The sequence below is a fragment of the Thermobia domestica genome, chromosome 1 (assembly GCF_964235325.1).
Source record: "Thermobia domestica chromosome 1, izTheDome1.hap1.1, whole genome shotgun sequence".
NCBI classification, from domain to species: domain Eukaryota; kingdom Metazoa; phylum Arthropoda; class Insecta; order Zygentoma; family Lepismatidae; genus Thermobia; species Thermobia domestica.
In genome coordinates, this window is record NC_137454.1 from 251,497,162 (window position 1) to 251,510,442 (window position 13,281).

Consider the following 13,281-nt stretch of genomic DNA (forward strand, 5'->3'; position numbering starts at 1 on the left):
CCCAGCGGCTCCCCGAGTCGTCAGCGCTTCATGCGGCGCAAACGGGTACCACTTTCCGGATGGCCCTCGTATATACCTAAGATGTATTTTGACATAGTACAATCGAAACATAAAAATCGAAACAATAAAACTCATGAGCTTATTGCATCCGTAACCATTTCATTGGGTGTGTCATTTTAGTTGAACTTGTTTAATACACAACAAATGACAGAAGTGTGTGCTTTAATAGATATTTAACCTAATTTGTCCTCGATCCAGTGGCGGAACTTCAAAATCAAGTCCCCCGGAAAAAATATTTTCTGGGCCCTTTAGGCCAATTCAGTCCTTTCATATCTCTTTTCAATACAGACGTTCGAAATCAGGCAATGACTAACACAATGTAAACACAAGCAGTAGTGCACCCAAGATTTCTCTTTTGGGTCCGAAGATTTTTCGGAGTAGCGTACAAAATGCAAATAATTTTGTGTATTCCCCCCTCCCCTGTAATTGTGCTAATTTTCTTAAAAATTAAAAGTTCTGGGGATCCAGATTCTCGGACTACCTCCGTCGGTGCACCCTGAACACAAGTAATTAATAATCAAAACTCTGCATTAGGACTACCTAAAAGTATCGCTCCATCTAAATTTAACACGAGAGAATGAATGGTTAGTGATTGTTACACTGTTCTAATACAACGAGCATATGTATACGCTGCTATGATTGACAGTGAGAGTTCTAATTAAAAAAAAAAAAGTGTTGCTTATAATCCTAATGACCTTTCGATTACAGTTACTCTTTTGAGTTACATACGCATATACTGCGTGAAAACTAATTGTATTCAAACAAATTTTGATTAAAGACTTATCTACATTATACCATTGGTTATGCATAAACTCGTTGTCATTAAATTTAGAAAAGTCTCATTATATAATTTTTCACAAGCCGTTGTCAAAGATAATTCTGTCTAACAAAATTGGTATTAAGAATTTGGAGGTGAAAAGAGTCGAATACACTACATATTTAGGGATAATAATAGATCAACATCTAACTTGGGAATTACATATTAAAAATTTAGAAAAGAAAATAACTCCTATTGTAAGTATTATGTACCGCTTTAGAAAAACCCTAACAACGAACTTAAAAAGAATGGTATACAATGCATATATACAAAGTCATTTGATATATTTGTGTATTATTTGGGGACATGCTTATAACTAAAAAATACAACCACTCATAATATTACAAAAGAAAACCATTAGAGCAATGTATGGTCGACCTATGGACTATCCAAGTAAGAGTATATTTATGGAATCAAATATACTGCCATTCGATTTATTAATTAAAATCCAATCCTGTATGTATGTCCATAATGTACTTTCTAATAATATACATAGTAATCTACTTTTAATAAAGGGGAAAGAGGCAAGGGCGCCGATTTCTCTGTAAATTTGGGGGGCCCATTGAAATGCAGAAGCCATATATGAGAATTTTAAAACTAATTATGCATTCAAATTATGTCAAATATTGTATATTCATAAATACAATGCGGGGGTCCACATGAGCTTTGGAGGGCCGGGCGCCCTTGGAAAGAGGTACATAATTATAATACTATAAAAAGAATGATATTGATAATATTAATACAACAAAGTATGGTATAAATAGCGTTAAGCATAACATTACACAAACTTATAATAGTCTGCCTAAAGATATAAAAGATATGAAACCAATACCTTTATTTAAAAAAGAAATCAAAAAACACTTTTGGAATAAATTTGCTGAATAATCTAGTAGCCATAAAAATGATAAATGAAGACAGGGAATACTGACACGTTACTACATAAAAAGTAGCAAAAAGAAATACTTATAACTTGAAGTGAGTATTGCTCGTTGGGACAACATTTTCCATCTTCTACTGTTCACATATTACACCTATCAGTCATAGGTAACTTGGAGAACCAGTTCCCTTTATAATTTAGAAATATTAAGTGTGGGAAATCTGGAAGACCGATTTCCCTATTAATGACGTATTTTAAGTGTGAGAAATTAGGATATTATCAAAATAAATTGTAGGAAAATTGGATTTCCAATTTTATTAGTATGATATTTCTGTTGCTCTTTGCTTTTTCTTTTCCTCTTATTTTAAAAGGACTTGTGTTAGTAAAAATATGGTTTGATTGTACTGGTATAATATATTGAGAACAAATGTAGATATCTTGTATAAATCCTCCAGCACTGGTCTATATTCTGTAGTACCTCTTTTGTATAATAAATAATAATAAATTAAATTTAGCTCAGATCCGTAACCGGAGAGGCCGTACCCAGTCCATTTTAATTTAACAATTAAATTACTGTATCCAATTAAAATAAACTTACAGTTTCAAAATTTTGGTGACAGCAGATGCTTTGTTGCAGATGCGGGGGAGGGGGGATATTGACAACTCCCCAACTCAACATTTGTATGATTATTACTTTCGAAATTTTGTCCAGAAGTCGAAAGAAACTTTTTACAGCCTTCATTGACCTTTCATCTTCTTTCAAGATTCGTAGCATTCTTTACCTCAGCTGTTTTTTTTTTTTTTTAAATCGTTGGCCATTATTATTACATGAGAAACAACGTACTGTTGAAAAGTGAAAATACACATCATTATTAATATTTTTTTAAAAAATGAAACGACTCAGGATATAAACGAAAATGTTGACGATTGACAAATGGACTAATAGACATTAACAAAGTGAGCATTAAGCAATGGGCAGCGATTTTGAGCCACTGATATTAGCAACTTAAATTACAATTTTCCTCAGAAATTATCAAAAATCCCATTTGTACCGCCCACCTTTTCTTAATATTCGCCCAATTCCCTAGACCAATGAACAACAAAACCTAGTCGCTTGAACTTCGATAATATGCATTTCATTTATGCTGACCTCTCAATCCTTAACTGTGATCATTGAACCGAAGCACTATGTGGGGACATTGTTTATGACAAGCCGGAGAACCCCTAAAGATATTTCTTTCTACTGTGATAACGCCACCCAATCCAAAAGCAACACCTGCAGTTGACCTCCTTTTGTTTGTTGATTCATTCCCATTTTAAAAAGACATATTTGGCAATGATATTCTCTAGCAAGGTCGCGAAAGGATTGTTGGGAGAAGAATGAAGAGTGTTATATTTATATTTTGTGGATATGATGAGATTGTGGAAAGAATGCCGCTGTCTTTAGTCGTATTGCCGTAGTGCTTAATATAACATCTATTGACAAGCTAAACACTTTATCTATATTCGTAAAATCTCCCCTTTTCCCTCTTTAAAATATCTTTCTTAAAACCCTCTGAAATTTTCCTCAAACTAGCATCACTTGTGAGTGTGGCATTGACGCCAATTGATGTACGAGTCAATTTTAATTGTATAGGGATGTTTTACAGCCAACCACACAAACATTCGATTTTATTGTCCTTTTGGTGTATTTTATCTGTACCTCAATCTGTACATTATTTATTTGAAGTTATTTGGAAAATTTTTCATGATAACATTTTCTCTAATAAATATTCACATTTAAAACATAAAAAACATTTTTCAGTTTGGCGCCTCCTGCGAACGCGTAGTTCGCAGGATTCTAAATCCAGCCCTGATTTTAATTTTAAAGAAATTAACAAAAATAGAGATTGTTGTAAACTGCAAGTTTTGTGGAAAGATAATCTCGATACCAGAAACATTCATTAGAAAATTATTGTTGAATTTTCCCATGTAATAACAAAATATAAGTTGTAGGGTCAGATGTTTGACACGTTTCTTTTCTTTTCTTTCCATGTAATCTTAAAGCTTTTGGTATCTTCTGGATGAAACTGGATTTTTTAGGGAGAAAAAATATACATTGTTCACGGTTTCGTTTTTTACTTTCGAGGAATGATAGGAGAGAAGAAGGTATGGCGATCGTGGAAAAATCAAATTCAAGGTTTCAACGTTTTTACACTTTCATGGCTCCTAGATGCAGAAACTTAATTTTGAAATTTCGCTCTATCTGTTTGTCCGTCCCAATGTATGCACATTTCCCTAGAGGCAATATTGTTCAATCTATTCGCACCAAAGTTGAAACGTAAGAAGTATTTTTTTATAAGACTTCCCAGAAGCTTCTTTCGAAATTTCTTCTTACCCCCAAAATAAATGTAGTTTACTAAATGATGTGAACAAAAAAAAATTGCAGTTTTCTTAAAAATGGCTCTAACGACCTTCTTTATATATGAAGTTACTGTCTTTTACGCTAACGTGTCGATGATCAGCCCCCATGTAAAACAGTAACTTCATTCACTTAGCTATGTTCTTTCTCCAGGTAAATGACAACGTTGTATTTTTATTTAACATTGGTCGTATAAAGAGGGTACAGCCCAAACGGCTTGTAAAATTTTAAAAAGTCCTTGACTTTAGATTGAAAACATTCTATTTAGAGACGGTTTCCCCTCTTACATTTTGTTGTTTGTAGCTCTGATAATAGCAAGAGTTACCCTATGTCAGGGGACTTTTGAGACCCCTGTATATATAAGTGGCGGCTAATGTTAGTGTTGCAGTGTTGCGCAACGACCAAAGCATTTCAAGGCAAAATATATTATTGGCAGTAGTAGTAAAGAAGAGGAAAAATACATTCTAATACTTCCATATACTTTAAATAACATAGTTTTTTACTTCTATAACTATAAAATCCATTAATCTGTTTTAAAAAATCAAAAACAATCTGTCACAGAGTCTCTAATTTATGTTGTGTTGCAGCGAGAATACAACGACCAGATTTCTTCAGCGCAGCAATTGGAGCAAATGTTAATTCTCCTTTCCCCTATCTCACAAGTTAAAGGATCTGGTCGTTGCAGTGCTTCTGCAACAACGCGGCACGGTTTCCAGTGAACGAGAAGGTTTTTCGCGCTAAATAAGATTTTTGAATTTTATTTCACTACCAATTACAAGTGGAATTTATTTTCATGCATTCATATTTTTAAATTACAGAACTATACTAAAGCAAATCAATATAATGACAATTTTAAAAAAGTGATTGCAGAATTACAAAATAAGAAAGAAAGTATGTAATAGAGTAGAAAACAAATGAAAGTAAACACGTATTTACAAGTTAATTCTTAGCTTATGTAGATAATGAAGCCTTCTTGTACAGCAATTTGTGAACCAGATATTAATAAGTCAATATATAGAATAGCCTGTGGATAATATTTTAGTATATGCATTAGGATGATCCTTATTTTACAACGATTTAATTTTTTTCGGGACACCCCTTCATTTGATGCCACTTGTCGAAATACTATCCTGTGCAAAATTTCATTCCAATCGAATGAGTGTAAATGGTGCCGCATAGGGCCTAAAGTTTTTGCTTATGTATTGGGAACTTTTGAATTATCCAATAGATGGTAGCACCTATAAAGATATAATAACAAGCACCTACAAGCGATATTTTGAAATTTTTTTCTGTAATTTTCAAGAAAAAAATAGTAAGTTAAGTTGTGCACGAACATAAATTATTTCGATTGGATAATTGTCATATTTACTATGTTTTTTTTAGGGTGTGTGCAGGCCCGTGCTGGCCCACCGGGACATGTCCCGGTGCGCCCTCCGAAATATCACAGTATAAATAAAGGTACAAGCTTTTAGTAATAAATTTTTACAGTTTTAATGGTAAAGTACCCATGAAAGGTGCAGTGCGCTTTTACATTAGGCGCCCTTCCGAGACCACATCAAAGATGAACGAATTTATTTACTCTTCTGTATAGCACAGTTCTGTACAATAAATACACACATTTACTGTTGGCGAAGAACCCGTGTAAGGTACAGTGCGCCCTTCACATAAGGCGCCCTACGAAACATCACATTATAGATAAGTGGTTTTAGTTATCCTGTATACCAGCTTTGTATAATAAATTCAAATACTGACTGGTAGTACAGAACATGTGAAGAATACGAGGCGCCCTTTACGTAAGATGCCCTGCGAAATATCACATTATTTTTTTTATTTTATTCTTCTGTATTTCAGTTTGTATTATGAATTCATACAGTTGCTATTGGCAGAGAACAGGTAAAGAGTATAGGCCTAATCACTTACAAAAATATTATAAAGTTATATATCTATAAATGTGATACATCAAGAATAGTTCGGATAGTCAAACGTACGATGCATTTATGTAATACTACACTGACACTAGTCTCTAATTTACGATTTTTACGGCATCGAAGCTTTCACAGTCTTAATATGCATCCATATATCCGAGCATATTGATTGTATCTGTGTGTTTTAAAGCAGTGTTCGGATAATCAGTACCTGTTATATTTATGAAATATAGCTGTATTAATTTCCGTAAAATGTAGTCTTCCTGTCACCACGGCATGGCGCGTCCTCAGCTGCGAATATTCTGAGTAAGCAGTCGCGGACGGACAAGGGGTGATAATCCAGTTTGAGAATTTGGTGTGAGGCTAACAACCTCATACTGTGAAACAAGGATTGTTCAGATAAGTTTGCAGAATCCTCGGATCAGAACTGATAACTTGGCACGAACTCAGCAAAGTAAAATCGACATGAGATTTGAAACATGGAATATTAGAAGTCTCTATAGGAAAGGCGAGTTAAAATTGTAACGAATGTATTTAGAAATAGAGGATGGACCTAGTGAGATATCAGGAAGTTAGATGAGAAGGAAATGGAGGAGTCGAGTCGGGAAATTTTACGTTCTTTTACGGGAAACAAATTAAAAATTACCAATTAGAAACAGGGCTTTCCGTTCACAAACGAATACGTAATATCAGCAATTACATAGGTTGAATTTGTCAATGATAGATTTTCTTTTACTTCTCTTAAGGGTCGGTGGTGTAATATTATTGTTTTAAATGCACATGCCCCAACAGAAAATAAGGAAGCGATAAAAAAAATACAGTTTTTACGAAAGAATAGAACGGGTATTTGATCATCTCCTGCAATACCATATGAAAATTCTGTTAGGCGGTTTCAATGCTAAGGTAGGACGAGAGGGTATTTTCAAACCGATTATAGGGAATAAATGTTTGCATAAGGAAGGTTGTGACAACGGTGTTAAACTCGTGAACTGTGCAATATCCAGAAACCTTATCGTGAATATTACAAAATTCCAACATCGCGAAATTCATAAATATACTTGGACTTCATCAGATGGAAAAACACATATTCAAACTGATCATGTTTTAGTAATAGATGGACAGATTTCTTTGACGATTTGCTTAACACAGCCAAAAACTAATGCGCGTGGAGAAAGTGAAATGCATGCAGTATAACCGTATATTCCAGAACCTAACCAGACAGAAGTAGAAATCGCTATTTTAAAAAATTAAACACACATCTCCGGGTGTAGACGAAATTCTGGTTGACTTAATTTTAGCTGGAGGGGAAAAATTGTAGAGCAAGATACACAAACTCATTCTCCTTATCTGGAACAAGGAGGAATTACCACAAGAGTGAAGAGAATCAATCATTGTTCCAGTTCAGAAGAAAAGCAACAAAACAGATTTAATAATTAAACAGGCATTTCTCTTCTGTCAACATGCAATAAATCCTCTTAAACATTGTGTTAGCAAGATTGACTCCATACGCAGATGAAATTATTGGAGATTATCAGCCCGAATTTAGGTAAAATCGATCAACTATCGACCAGATATATACCATTCGACTAATACTTGAAAAGACATGAGAGAATACAACATCCTGACACATCAATTATTGCCTTTAGACTCTGGTGGGAGGGAAACATTGTACAACATGCTTACAGAATTTTGAATACCGAAAAAGGTAGATTAATTAAGGTATGTTTAAATGAATCCCAAGGTAAGGTTCGAGTAGAGAAATTCTTGTTCACGAGCTTTCATGTTGAGAATGACCTGAAACAAGGAGATGAGTTGTCGTCATTATTATTTAACTTTGTCCTGGAGAACACTATAAGGAAGATCAAAGACAGCAATCAGGTCCTAGAGCTGAATTGTATTTGCCAGGTTATTGCGTATGCTATGATGTAAATTTAATAGGGAATGATAGAATAATAGAAAGGAATGCAGAAATTTTAATTAACGCTTGCAAGGATATAGGTTTAAAAGTAAATGCACAGAAAACTAAATAAATGGAAGTTTGTAGGGATCGTAATACTGCATTTTATGGATGCGTTAAAATACCAAATTATATTTTCTTTCGACAAAGTGGATACTTTCAAATATCTAAGATCATTATAACCAGACCAAAACTATAATCACTAAAAAATTTGATGTCAACTGAAAGCAGGGATTTCGTGCTATTATTCAGTTAAAAACCTTTTGTTGTCGCTAATTCTGTTGAGGAATTTGTAGCTCAAACTATAAAACGATAATCATGCCTGTTGTGCTGTATGGTTGCGAAACATTGTCACTGACTCAGGGAAAATCGCAGACTGAAAGTATTTGAAAACAAGATTCTTAAACCAATATTCGAACTCCAAAAGGAACGGGAATGGGGAAAGGCGGAAACTTCACAAGGAGGAACTGCATAATTTTATACCGTTTACCAACCATTGTTAGGGTCATCAAGTCTAGGAGGCTCAAATGGTCAGGTTATGTAGCCAGAATGGAAGAAATTAGAAACGCTTTCGAAGTTGTAACTGGTAATCCAAATAGGAAATGACCGTATAACGACTTACCGAGGGTAGTCGTCAACCTGGTTCGTCGAAATGTGATATACAAATCTCGAGTGGTAGTAGTCTTTAATAATTATATACCATTATTCTCACCTTTTCTATTAGAATGATAACGTCGATGAACGTTGCTAAAATGGTTTATTAGTTGATATACTTTATAATATATTTTCCTTCAAACTGTCAAGCACACAAACTTGCTGACTAGGTATCCATAAACATTTACATAGCAACAACTATCCCATAATAATAATTTTACATATCTTAAAAACATTCTTCTTTTGTTATTATTAAATTAACATTCTATTAAGTATAGTGCACATGTATGAGCACTTTCTGCCCACGGTACAGGTAATTATTAATCTATCCAAAGTATTTTGTTATATAAAAATGTCGCCCGACAAATGGACTGAATATAAAAGTCATGAGTGAGCTTGGCTTTTATCTTCAAGAACCACTGGTCCGTTTACAATAGTGTTCTTAAATTACATATGTTCTTTATATTTTGATCACACCTCGTATATATCTTCATTACATTTCATATATATATAGATACATTTATAATAAATCTTTAATTTCGTTAATACTTATTTTTAACAATAAAGTTTCAACACAAATTAATATAATGAAAACAATTTTTGTGATTAATCAGTCATGAATTAAATTATAATCCTTCTCGTTAATAAGAAAGAATTCAAATCATTGAAAACTTATCGTTGGTTAATGAAAATCAAAGAAAATAAAATTGAACAAAAATCAAAAATTAAACAGAATCTACGTTTGAATAACCAAAAGGAAGAAAATAAGTCTATTTTTACATAAACAGAAAACACCCTTTTGGTATCATATATATATATATTTTTTTTCCCTTTCAGTCTTCTTCATTCCTATTTATTTGAGCGAGAATGTCAGGCGCAACTAACTCTTTCACTAGATGCATCCATTTTTCCTTTGTATACGGAGTAGGTTTCCAAACCTTTAACTCATCTATATTACGAAGTCCAATTGACGTACCCGTTTTAGCGTTCAACAATTCAAAAACCTTAGGATTTATTTCCTTAAAACATAAATAAGGACCTGAGAAAATGTCACAAAATTTATAAATCTTTTTTAACAACATATTACTTTGTGGATGTTGTTTAACAAAAACTAAGTCATTGACCTTGATCCGATATTTTCCTTCTTGCAAGGACTCTACTTGTGAATTACGTTTCAAAAATTTGTTATGTCTTCGGATTTTTACCATATTCACTAAACTGGAAGAATCTATAACTGTCGAATCTTCTAATTTGACATCAAAATGTTGTTCCACAGGGAAAACCAAATCAGAACCATTATGCACATTAGCAGGAGACACACCTAAAGTGTCTGATATAGAATGATTCAAAAGGTACGTAATTTGGTTGACATGCTTAATCCATTCGGCATGTTTATCTTTACAAAAGTGTCGAAACAACATACCAAAATTGCGATGTACATTTTCTACCACAGAACTACTAGGATGGTACGGGGTTACAAAATGAATTTTAATGTTAGCCTTGTTCATGGCTTTGAGGAACACATCACTTTTGAATTGTGAACCGTTATCGCATAATATATGTTCGATAGGGCCACAATGTGGAATATATACATTCAGAATTTTATTTACGATAGCAGCGGAAGTTGCTCTACGCAAGGGATAGGCTACTACATATCGTGAAAAGATATCCATGGTTGTTAACAAATAAGTTTCTCCAGTAGCTGCTCTTGGTAAAGGTCCATATAAATCGATCGACAGAAATGAATGTGGTCTTTCAGGCGTTATTGAGAGCATTGGTTTTTGTATAGCCTGGTAATTATGTTTAATCCGCATACACTCAATGCAGTCATTGATATAATTTTTGATTTGAGCTCTCATTCCCTTCCAGTAAAAGGATTTATTAACCAAGGCACATACTTTTACATACCCAAAATGTCCGAAATCGTCATGGTAGGCCTTTAATATGCGTGCTGTTAACGTAGGTGGAATGCAAATTTTGTTCCTAGATTTGAACTTAAAATCTTTAATAAGTAAAATTCCATTAGATAATTTAAATCTGAGATTCCAATGTTTGGGACAATTACATCCCTCACCGCATGAAGATAAATGTTCCATGATTTGTTTATATTCATGATACTTCATTTGATGTTCTCGTAAATCTTCTATTGAAATGGTAGCTATTTCATCCTGTAAGATCTTAAATTCGTTGATGGACAAAATATGTTGCTCTTCTCCAGGAAACAGACGTGATAAAGTATCTACGGGTCCATTATCTACCCCTTTAATGTGTTGTACTTCGAAATCATAAGCTTGAAGATCTAACGACCAGCGAAGTAATCTGTTATTATATCCCTGTACGCTGTTAAGGTATCGCAATGAATTATGATCGGTAAGTACTATGAAATGACATCCGCTAAGATATGGAGCAAATTTTTGTATTGCAAAACGTACAGCCAAAAGTTCGATCTCAGTCGTGGTGTATCCCTTTTCAGCTTTCTTTAAAGTACGGCTAGCGCAATGAATAACAGCCGGTTCCTGAATAGTGGGGTTAGGTTGCCAGAGTACTGCAGAAATTCCAAGTTGAGAACCGTCACACTGAACATAGAAAGGAACGTCGTATCTGGGGTGGTTCAAATGGATATTTTGCTTCACGCATTCCTTCAACTTATTGAAACTGTGTTCTTGGATCGGACCCCATTGCCATGGTACTCCTTTCTTTATAATCATAAATAAAGGCTGGGCTATCTCAGCGAATCGCGGGATGGCTTTGCGAAACCAATTGAAGAGCCCTAACATTTGTCGTGTCTGTTTCACATTTACTGGAGCAGGCAGATCTTCTATGGCTTGTACTTTAGATTGACTGAATTGTAAACCAGAAGCATCAATTTGGTACCCAAGAAATTCTATAGAATTCTGCAGAAATTTAGATTTCTGTAGATTGATAGTAAGGCCCGAACTTTCCAATCTGTCTAAAACTATATCTAAGTACTTCAAATATTCATGTGGATTTTCCCCCATGATTAAGATGTCATCAGCATAAGTTATCACGTTGCTACGTAAATCTTGACCTAGAACTTTGTTCAAGCAGGATGCTAACGCCGCACTACCATTGATAAGCCCAAAGACTACACGATTGTATTCGTATAAGTGACCTTCAAAACTAAATGCTGTGTACGGTTTCGAATCTTCATGTAATTCGACCTGATTATACGCCATCACTAGGTCTAAATTTCCGAATACAGTGTTCCCTTGCAAAGAAGCTAGTATTTCTTCCACTGGAGGATACCTCACTTGTTCCAGATCAATGTGACTATTCGTGCGTCTCAAATCTAATACCACACGTAGAGAACCATTTTTCTTTGGAACAACATGTAATGGATTAAGGTGGACGCTTCGTGAAGGCCTAATGATCCCATATCTTAACATATCTGTAATTTGCTGACGTACATTCTCCCTGTATCTATATGGAATTATATAGGGCTTGGTTACTATGGGTTTGTCTGTTTTAACTTTAAAAGAATAAACAAAATCCTTGCAACGCCCAGGACGTTCTGAAAAGACATTTCTATGCTTATATAAGATATCCTTAAAGTCAGCTTTTACTGTATTATCAGCAAAATCAAGGCTGCTTTCGAGTGATTTAACACGTTCAGAAAACAATACATCGTCCTTTACATCCACCAAATTTTGTGTGTCTTCCATTCGTCGATCATTTAATTTACCACTTTCTGCACTAACAGAAACATTATTCACTACAGGAGAAATATCATTATATTGACAAGCAAGATTATCTAATTTTGGAAGCAGCTTCTGAACGATTTCCTGAGGTATACCCGGTATAGTCAACGTTTGGTTTTTAAAATCAAGCATGACACGTAATTGAGATAATAAATCTAAACCCATAATTAATTTCTCGTTAAGGTCCTTTATTACCAGAATAGGAATTGATATTTCAAAATCTTGAATAGTTATTGTCACACGAGTGATTCCCGCTACTCTCTTTTTATGTTTACCGGTAAAATCAACTATAATAAGGTTCTCAGCCTTTTGTAATTTAGGATTCGAATAATTACTAGTAATTGTTTTCCACAATGAATACGATAATAGAGAGGCATTTGCTCCTGTATCAAGTAGAGCTTCAGTACTTAATCCATTGACTTTAATAGGTATTTTAGCTGTACTATAAGATTTTAAAAATACAAAATTTTCTTCAATATTAAAACCATCATTGACAGTATCATCTTCGAACCAACAACGATTTACAACAGGTATAAATTGGTACTGACATCTATTAATTGCTATTTCCGAATAATTATTTACAGAGACGTCATGTGAAAGATCATTTTCATCATTAACATGAACATGTAAATTGGAAGATAAATGTTCATAAGAATTATCGCTTAAATTTTTAGATAAATGTTCAAGAGAATCTACAGCTGATATGGGTTTAACCCCTACCACATCAGCCGTAATTAGTTTAAATTCATACTGGTGTATGGTTCTAATAAAGTACATTGCACAGCACAATCATGATTATGTCCCGTATTATTGTTCTGTACAGAAATTACTTCAATACCTAGGTCTTGATGCGAAGTGCCATCTCTTGTCC